Source organism: Sphaeramia orbicularis, chromosome 4, assembly GCF_902148855.1.
Source record: "Sphaeramia orbicularis chromosome 4, fSphaOr1.1, whole genome shotgun sequence".
Classification (NCBI taxonomy): domain Eukaryota; kingdom Metazoa; phylum Chordata; class Actinopteri; order Kurtiformes; family Apogonidae; genus Sphaeramia; species Sphaeramia orbicularis.
Genome location: NC_043960.1, coordinates 5,172,928 through 5,183,007, shown reverse-complemented (window position 1 = coordinate 5,183,007; position 10,080 = coordinate 5,172,928). Strand labels below are relative to the sequence as shown.

General features: G+C 35.0%; 1 non-coding gene across 1 annotated transcript; it reads left to right on the top strand.

The window, feature by feature from the left end:
* Window positions 1–218: 218 nt before the first annotated feature.
* On the top strand, window positions 219–290 carry trnac-gca (transfer RNA cysteine (anticodon GCA)). Its single transcript has one exon. It is a non-coding gene; the product is annotated as a tRNA-Cys (tRNA).
* Window positions 291–10,080: the final 9,790 nt, after the last annotated feature.

Sequence of the window (10,080 nt, the reverse complement as noted above, 5' to 3'; positions counted from 1 at the left end):
GAGTTAATGTTGTTTATGCTCAGAATATACAGTATTAGTAAAGGGAAGTAGGACAGAACTAACTCCAGAGCTGAAGTCCAGCAGTGAACAGGTGTGTGAACTCAGAACTCTCCCATACATGTGACGGCACCGACAAACCAACCGTTCAGGATGGAAAAGCTTCACAATCACCTAAAGCTGTTCAAACACTAGCAACACAAATCTGTTTGACTACACGTGGGGGTATAGCTCAGTGGTAGAGCATTTGACTGCAGATCAAGAGGTCTCCGGTTCAAGTCCGGATGCCCCCTGTGTCCATTTTAAGTATCTGCATGAGCATTTTCACCTCAGTAGTTTCATCATTTTTAGTTTAGTTTTACATTGATTTACAAAGTCATTTTCTTAACACTGAATTAAAAATTGACTCAATTTACATCACCAATCATCTTTCAAAAATGTGCAATAATAATAATAATGTGAATTATGTCCAGTAATCTTCTGTTCTTGCTAGAAAACAACTTCACCCAGTCATTTTTGACCCACTTATGCATGTAAGGGTTAAAGATCCCATAATGAGGGAAGACATTTTATTCTTATACACAAACTATCTGCAAAAATCCTTGTGTCCGGAGTCATTATGTGTGTTAGATGCCGAACTTGAGTGTTTTTGTTCAGACTTACAACACGACCAATAAAGAACAGTAGTGAGTGTGTGAAAAAGTCTGTCAAACAACCTCTAATGCTTCAGAAACGGTTTATTAATTCCTTAAATATCCTCTTGAGACCCAGCAATGCCTTTTTGTCCTCATTAGGGGACAAGAGTTTCACAGATTAATTAGGAGAAAAAAAAATCCAACGGACAAAGAGTGGCAAAACATCTGCCAATATCAATGGAAAAGTACAAAATCTCACTTAAGGAAAGAATTCTGTTGGAAAAATGTGACTTGTTTCTTTGTTAGCCCTAACCATACGTCACACTATACATATGGGAATTCACAATACTGGAGGAACTGTGGCTGCCACACTGCACATCATTTTCACACATTCTGGTTATTCCCAGAAATTAACCGTTATTGGAAGAAAATACATAAAACCCGAGAAATGATTCTTAATATCCGTGTACCCTTTGATTTCAAAACCATATATTTGTGATACATTTCTCCAGAGGTCAAAAATATAAATAGATACTTATTCAGCATATTACTAGCTGCAGGAAAAAAAAAGCAATAACTAAAAGATGGATGACACAAGAAGAACTGACAATAAATAATTGGATAGACACTAGACACTAGAACAGATACTCTTATTCTAGGAAATGTTATTGTACTTTTAGAATGTAAGCCCCTTGTCATGTACTTGGCTGTAACCGTTCAGTCTGAGCAAACTTTCCTATATCTGTCATGTTTATAGATTTTCTTCCAGTTTATGAGTACTTCATAATCTATATGATGTTTTATTACCTTCGCCATGGAACGGTGGAGGTTACGTTTTCATCGGGGTCTGTCTGTTTGTCTGTTAGCAAGATAACTCAAAAAGTTATGGATGGATTTGGATGAAATTTTCAGGAAATGTTGACACTGGCACAAGGAACAAATGATTACATTTTGGTGGTGATTGGAGGGGGGGTGGGGGGGCTGATCTGCGTTGGCGGAGGTCTGCGCTCTCCGAGTGCTTTTCTTATGTTTATGTTTATGTTTACGCATTTGGCAGACGCTTTTTTCCAAAGCGACTTACAGGGGAAAACCAATTAAATCACTCAATCAATCAAATATTATTTATATAGTGCCAGATCACAAAAGTTATCTCTTGACACTTTATATATAGAGTTGGTCAAAACCAGACTCTAAGCCAATTTACAGAAACCCAACAGAATCCTCCAGGAGCAAACACTTGTGACTGGTGACAGTGGTGAGGAAAAACTTCCCTTTAACAGGCAGAAACCTGGAGCAGACCCAGACTCCTAGTACACAGGTGTCAAACATGCGGCCCGGGGGCCAAATCCAGCCCACCAAAGGGTCCAGTCTGGCCCTTGGGAAGAATTTGTGAAATGCAAAAATTACACTAAGATATTAACAATCCTTTTAGTTCAGGTTCCAATTTCAGACCAATTCAATCTCAAGTGGGCAGGATTCAGTAAAATACTATGATAATAACATATAAACAATGACAATTCCAAATGTTTCTCTTTGTAAATGTAAATATTTTCATGTATTTACACTAAAACAAAGTATAATTTCACAAAAAATGTGAATAACCTGAACAAATATAAACAACCTGAAATGTCTTAAGAGAAGTAAGTACAATTTATCAATATTCTGCCTGTTATTAAATGTTTTGTGTGTTTGTAGATCCACTGTGATCTGTTAGGTATAATATACATGTGTAAATGATAAACTGAGGCTGAGTATTGTTAAAATTACACTTATTTTTTCAGTTTGTTCATGTTATTCACATCTTTTGAAAGGATAGTTTGTAGATGTAAACCTTTTCATACTGTAAATTTGCTTTTTTCACTCTAAAACAGGGAAAAGTTTGAAGTTGACATTATTTATATATTATGTTATTATTTTACTGGTTCGGCCCACTCCAGATCAAATTTAGCTGAATGTGGAACTGAACTAAAATGAGTTTGACAGCCCTGTGTTTGTCATTTGTCCTGGACAACAGATGAAAATTAGCTTCTCTGCTAAATCTGGTGCATGCATCTTGTTCTTTGCAACTAATGTCAATACACACTGTCCTGTAACTAAATACATAAATACAAATATAAAATAATGGGAATTTATAGGATGGAAAGAGTAAACCTTTACTGTAAATTTGAAGATGGATTCTTTTGTGCAACGGTGGGAGGGATGGGTGAGATATGTGAGGCCTTTGAGACCCGATTTTGCTGGGACGAATGCATGAATATGGATCCAAAGTCCTCTAACTGAAGGAAATATGTTTTTGTGTTTTTTGTGTTTTTATTCATCTATTTATATATTGACTCTTTACTCTGAAATCCTGTACGCCAAGACAATAACGAGCTGCTGTAAGTGTTTTTGTTCTTCTACACCCACTCTCTGGATGTACATAGTTTATGTGTACCTAGGAAATTCTTCAGTGTTTGTAAAAACCTAACTTCTTTCAATAAAAAGAGAATTTAAACTAGAAAAGCACTCTGAGAGCTCAGACCTTCGCCAAGGCAGATCAGCCCCACCCCCACCCCCCCATTCACCACCAAAATTTAATCATTTGTTCCTTGTGCCAGTATCAACATTTCCTGAAAATTTCATGAAAATCCATCCATAACGTTTTGAGTTGTCTTGCTAACAGACAAACAAACAAACAAACCCAGATGAAAACATAACCTCGGCCATCCTTCGCGGAGGTAAAAAAAAACAAAATCCTGTCCACTGCAAAGGACCTTCCATAAAAAAATAAAAATAAACAACGGTATCTAAAAAACTGTTACATTATGCTTTTCCCCAATCAAGACAAATATTTAATGTAAAACAGCCAAAACATTTACTTTCCTGGGTCTCAGGAGGATATGCGCTGAAACACATTAGAAACGTGTTTAAACCTTTGCCTAAACGTGATATGATATCATTTAATTAATCCACCAGAGGGTGGTGATGATCAACTGAAAAAGTCTTGGATGTGACATGAAACACCTCAGGACTTTTTCACTTGAACCACTACTGCCCTCTGGTGGTGGAGTTGTAAGTCAATACAAAACACTCAAATTCAGCAGTACACAGTCATGGAAAAAATTATTAGACCATCAAAAGTCATCTAAAACAATGGTTATGCAATCCAGTACTAACTCCTGTGTGTACCATGTGACTAAAACAGACAGAAAAGAAAACATGGAATGCCTAAAAGCACTGTTTTTGTCAGTACAATGACATAGATATTGATGCACTGGAAAAAAATCAAACTCTTACCAAGTGTATTTTTCTCATTTCTAGTCCGAATATCTCATCACGCTTAAAATAAGACAAATTCACCTAAAGAGTAACTTTTCAGTGAAACATAAGAACTTATTTTTAGACAATAGATCTGGAAAATCTTACCAAGATCTTTTTCACTTGTTCCATTGGCAATTTTTATTTATTTATTTTTTAATTAAACAAAAAAAAAAAAAATCTTGAATTAAGCAAAAAAAAAAAAAAATCTGCCAATGGAAGAAGAGAAAATGATCTTGGTAAGATTTTCCAGATCTACTGTCTAAAAATAAGTTCTTATATCTCCCTGAAAAGTTACTCTTTAGGTGATTGTGTCTTATTTTAAGTATGGTGAGATATTGGGACTTAAAATTAGAAAAATACACTTGGTAAGATTTTGATTTTTTCCAGTGTGTAAGAACTGAAGTGATTTTGATTATCATCAAGAAAACATGGAAAATAGATAGATATCAGCTCTGAAATTAAACTCTTACAAGTTATTTTTGTTGTCATTATATTTGTCCAAACAAATGTACCTTTAGTTGTACCAGGCATTAAAATGACCAAGAAACTGAAGAAAACAAGGGGTGGTCTAATAATTTTTTCCACAACTATAAGGTATTACTATAAATAAAACAGATGTCCATACTCTTTTCATTCTTTTTAAGGCTTTTCCAGACCGTGGTAAATTGCTCAAACCAAATTTCACACTTTTCCATATTGTGTATTTTCAGCCAACAGTTGTTTTCTTACCTTCTGCTTACTGAGGATTTCTGCGTTTGTCAGGATGATCTTCTTCTTTAGATTTGTCAGGAGTTTGGATGCGTTGAGCTGATTTCTCTTCAGTGAGTCATGCTCCTCCTGCAGCAGCGCGTTCTCTGTCAACAGGAGCTTCACATGCTCTAAACTACGCTGGTGTTGAGCGCCTTCCTGTTCTGTTAAGTCCGAGAGCTTCGCCCGGACCCTTTGCTTCACCTTCCTCTTCAACATCGGGACTGTCATGTCACTGGAAGGAGGACAGATCAGAACAGCTTCTTTGAGCTGACTTTTCAAGCCAACACGAAAAACGAACTGGATAAAGGTATAAACATATTTGGCAAAAGAGTTTATCACACACACAGCAAATGGTTAGTGCCTTTTATGGTAGTAATGATGTACAAATGCCCCCCGTCAAATAAAGAAAGAAGGAGCATTCCTGAGTTTGTGTTTTTCTTCTTAATTATTCACAACAAAATACTCTCCTTTACCTTCCCGTCACCGTCAGACTGGGGACAGCAGCTTCTGGTTCCTCACTCTGACTCAACAGCTGCTTCTCCACAGACCTGATGTCCACCTCCACCTGCTTCTCCTGCTCATCAAACTTTATCTCTGTTTGGGGAGATCATTTATACGGAAGAGGATTAGGGCCACTGGGAAAAAATATATAAATAAATTAAGGTCCAATATTTTTTTTTTTATTATTATTCTGAGAAAAGTCAAAATTCTGACTTCATTCCTCAGAATTCTGACTTTTTAAAATATTTTTTACTATTGTTCTGGGATTAAAGTCAGAATTCTGGGGGAAAAAAGTCAATTCTGAGGGGAAAAAAGGCTGAATTTTGACTTTTTTCTCAGGATTTTGACTTTTTTTCTCAGGATTCTGACTTTTTTCTCAGAATTCTAACTTTAATCTCAGAATTCTGACTTTTTTGTCAGAATAATAATAAAAACTATATATACTGGATCTTAATTTTTTTTTCTTTAGTGTATCCTTAAAATAGAGCACTTGGGTGTTTCTGCTCAATATTTTGTGTAGGCTAATAGCCTGTGCAATACAGATGGATTAAAAATTATCATGCTAACGCTGTCTACATTGTATTTATTGGTATCTGTATTTGTCCCTGTATGTATTTTGTACATTTTTGTGCAACATCAACCTGCAAGGAGGTCTACAGATGAAAATTCACCTTCGGCTATAATCTGGTATATTTCCTTTTTTTTTTTTTTTTTTTTTTTAAACGTTCATTAATATGCATTGTTCCTTCTTTTCTTAAATAAATAAATAATGATCCTGCACAGAAAACACCCTCACACTGCAGGGGTTAAACTCACCCATCATCCTTCTCTGCGAGGTAAGCTCATCCAGCTGCTTTCGGAGCTTCTGCATCGTCTCACTGTGTTCCAGTCTCAGGGCCTCCTCGTCCTGTTTGGCTGTCTCTTTCTGACGGTCCATCAGATCCAGAACCTCAAACTTCGCCTCCACTTTTGCAGCCAGGTCACATTCCAGAGGCTTTGTAATGTTTTTCTGATTCCTTTCCATGGCGCTACACTTCGAGGCGAGGTCTATGTTTTGCTCGTCCATCTCCTTACAAATGAGCTGAGATCTACAAGAGGAAGAGAAGTATGTGGACACATTCAGTGATGGTTGCAAAAAATGCGTTTTCAGACCACTGCTGTTATATAAAGGTAAACTCTGACTAAAGCTCAGCTCAGAGAAATAGAGTTATCATTGAGGTGATGTGTAATGTGATTTTCCATTAAAAAAATATTTCAAGTGGAAATGTAACAGTAGCATTACCTTAAAAAAGGAAAATAAAGTCAATGTTTTCGGGACCATTGAAGAAAGGTATAAATGTACAGTATGTTCTGTCTTGAAGCTTCTCCATTATTAAAATAATAAGATGTCTGTTGCCATATATTACAGATTCATCACTTATTACTGCTCAAAATAAAAGTCCTAAACATATACATGGTGTGACTGAACGGAGCATTTCACTATGATGTAACTCAAAAAAATATATTAGTTCAATTCCTAACACATATAGTGATGTTAAATGTTAACTTGATATAATAAAAGTTGAGACAAATTTTTTTTTAAAAATAAGCCTAGAAGATAAATTTTTAAGTAGTTCAAAAATATAAATGCTACAAACTGTGCATTCAATTCAACCTGGAAACTTCTTCAACAGTAACTTTACCTTTACAGTACCTTTATTTTTATTCTATATGCTTTTGGTTGCTTTTTTCCTGTCTACTCTGGAAATAATTTGGGGTATGAAATGAAGATTTCATGTAGGTCATCTATTTATTAAATGTTAACGGTCCCTATAGTGTAGTCAATTTTTTCCAAGTAGGAACAACAAACATTTTGTAGTTATGAATATTATGAGTCTCACACTGTTTCAGATGTTTTAGAGATAAATTCTTGTTTTGTTTACTAATACTATGAGTGTCTCACACTGTTTCAGATGTTTTAGAGGTAAATTCTTGTTTTGTTTGTTTATTTTCTAAGTCAAATTCATATTTGGTTAGATTTTGATTACATTTCAGGGTTTCTGCAGGTATCAGCAAATCTAATTTAATGCTTTTTAATGCCACTTTAAACAAATTTAATGCCCATATCCAAATGCAGATACAGTTTTATATGTAGTTTTATGTCAGTTTACCGTCAACAGGCTTTAACCAGGTTCTGAACACTTCCTCCTGAAATCACTTCTGCTGAAACTTGTATTTTTCCATTTTTCCCACATTTGCTAATATTCCCTCCGCTCTTTCGCCACAGCATGAACACACTCACAGCAGGTTGTATTCTAAGCATCCGGTGTTGTGACTTCATGCACCGGCCTTTAAAAAAAAGCCAATTAAAGGGTTCCACCTGTCAATCATCACACTATACTGCAAAATTATTAAATGTTTATATAATCAAAATTATTCGCGAATAACAATGCTTTTTTCCATCAAGTGTATTTAATTTTTTAATGCCTCTGGACATAGAATTTAATGCTTTTTAATGCCATTTAAGGCCTTTATTTTCACAAAATCTTAATGACTTTTAATGCTTTTTAATGACCCGCAGAAACCTTGCATTTGGAAACTAGTATCAAAAGTGCACAAATTGACCCGTTTAGCAAGAATGGGACCAGGCTAATGCTAACATGAGCTAATGGTAATTGACTTTAAAAAGTGACTTGACTTTTTCCCAACAAGTCCCAGTGATTTACTAGTTGATACGTCAGTCAATATTAAACTCAACTGCAACAAGTCTGGGGTTTTAAGTCTCTTTTCAAACAGTAACAAACATTTTCTTGTTCAAGCCTTTCAGACATGACCAGTTAGCTAGCACTGATGCTAACGACTTTTTTTTTTTTTTTTTTTACTCTTACCTGTCCAACCACTGCTCCAAATACTGAATTTGTGACAAATATAATGCCTTTTCGTTGCTGTCATCCGCTATAGATTTTTCTTTGGCGTCTATATGTTGGAATACTACGAAATTACACTCAACGTTAAAAAATAAATAAGTCAATCAGAGAAGTGATTAGTGACTGAACCGTTGGTAAAGAGATGCCGCCTTCAGGTTCCCCTCGGAAAATCGGAAAGAATTTCAACCGTATACTTTACACCAGTGGTTCTTAAACTTTAGTGCCCCCAGAAATATGCTTTTTTTAAGCCGAATACCCCCAGCTCTCGCTTCAGCATTTTTGATTGGAAAAAATTTGGCAAAATTTGTTCCTGTGCCAAAGGTGTCTGTTTATATGTTCAAAATTTTGTAACCATACAACATATATTTAACTGTAATATATATGTGTGTGTGTATATATATATATATATATATATATGTGTGTGTGTGTGTGTGTGTGTGTGTGTGTGTGTGTGTGTGTGTGTACACACACACACACACACACACACACACACACACACACAGGTGGGTAATCCCAGCTCCATAGAGTAAAAGTCCTGCCATGTATTAGTTCCAACCACTCAGTGACCCAGCCCAGTTTGATGAGCACAACTCCTCATCAGGTAGATGGATAATTAGTGGAATCACCTGTGTTTAGTGAACAGGTAGAACCAATTCATGGTAGGACTTTTACTCTATGGAGCTGGGATTACCCACCTCTCTCTCTCTCTCTCTCTCTCTCTCTCTCTCTCTCTCTCTCTCTCTCTCTCTCTCTCTCTCTATATATATATATATATATATGAACCTTTCATCAACAAAAACTAATTACTTTGCTGCTCAAATAATCTCATTTTGAATAATATAAAATAGAAATGTTCTTAAAATGTTATCAAAGCTTAAACAAGATGATTGACAATAAAACTATTATATGAATGGATTTATTGCGTTTTATATTTCAACATTAACCCTTTCATGCATAGTGGTCACTACAGTGGACAGCTGATACAGCCCATACACTGCAATTCATACCATTACTGTAACTTTGCTATTCTAGATAAACCTGATCTACAGTAACATGTTTGAGTGTAAAAAAAATTGATAATTGTTACTAGACTGAAATAAACAGTTTTGTTTTGTTTGTTTGTTTTAAAACAAAAGTTGCTTGTTTTTTGGGTTGTTTTTTTTTTTGCATATTATCGGCATGCAGGTATGTTAAAATGTGAGAAAACACCAGGTTAGCAGCATTAAAAATGTTTTTATTTCATAGTTCTCACATAGTATATCTGTAAATACATGTTTCTTTGCTTCTGAAATTAAACGCATGGTGTCCAGCTGAGTGAACATTTTTGTAACTCCATGAAAAATAGATTAATGAAAAATCAATCGCATTGATTTTTTTTTTCATGCCTAAAGAGGAATAAACTAGGAATACACTCCAGAAAAAAAATCTTGATTAAAGTTCTCATAATTCATGCATGAAAGGGTTAATTCTCATTATTTATTTTATATTCAGTACATGATGACTTAATGTATTTTTCCCCAAAAATTTCAAGTACCCCCTGGGCTTCTTCTAAGTACCCCTGGGGGTACATGTACCCCACTTTGGGAACCCCTGCTTTACACTAACTCTGGGGAGTCAAAATTGTATTTTAGTTTATTTTAGTTCAGGAGCCACATCCTCCCAATATGATCTGAAGTGGGCCAGACCAGTAAAGTAACAAAAAAAACCTATAAATATTGTCAACTCCAAACATTTCTCTCCATGTTTTAGAATATAAAAAAGTAAAATGACAATATAAAAATGTTTACATCTGAAAATTATACTTTTAAAAATGTGAATAATATGAACAAACATGAAAAAAATTAAATTTATTAAGAAAAATAAGTGCAATTTTAACATTATGTCTCAGTTTATCATTTACACATGTACATTACAACTTCCAGCTCACAGTGGATCTACAAATACACAAAACATTTAGGAACAGACAGAATATTGTTAAAATTGCACTTCTC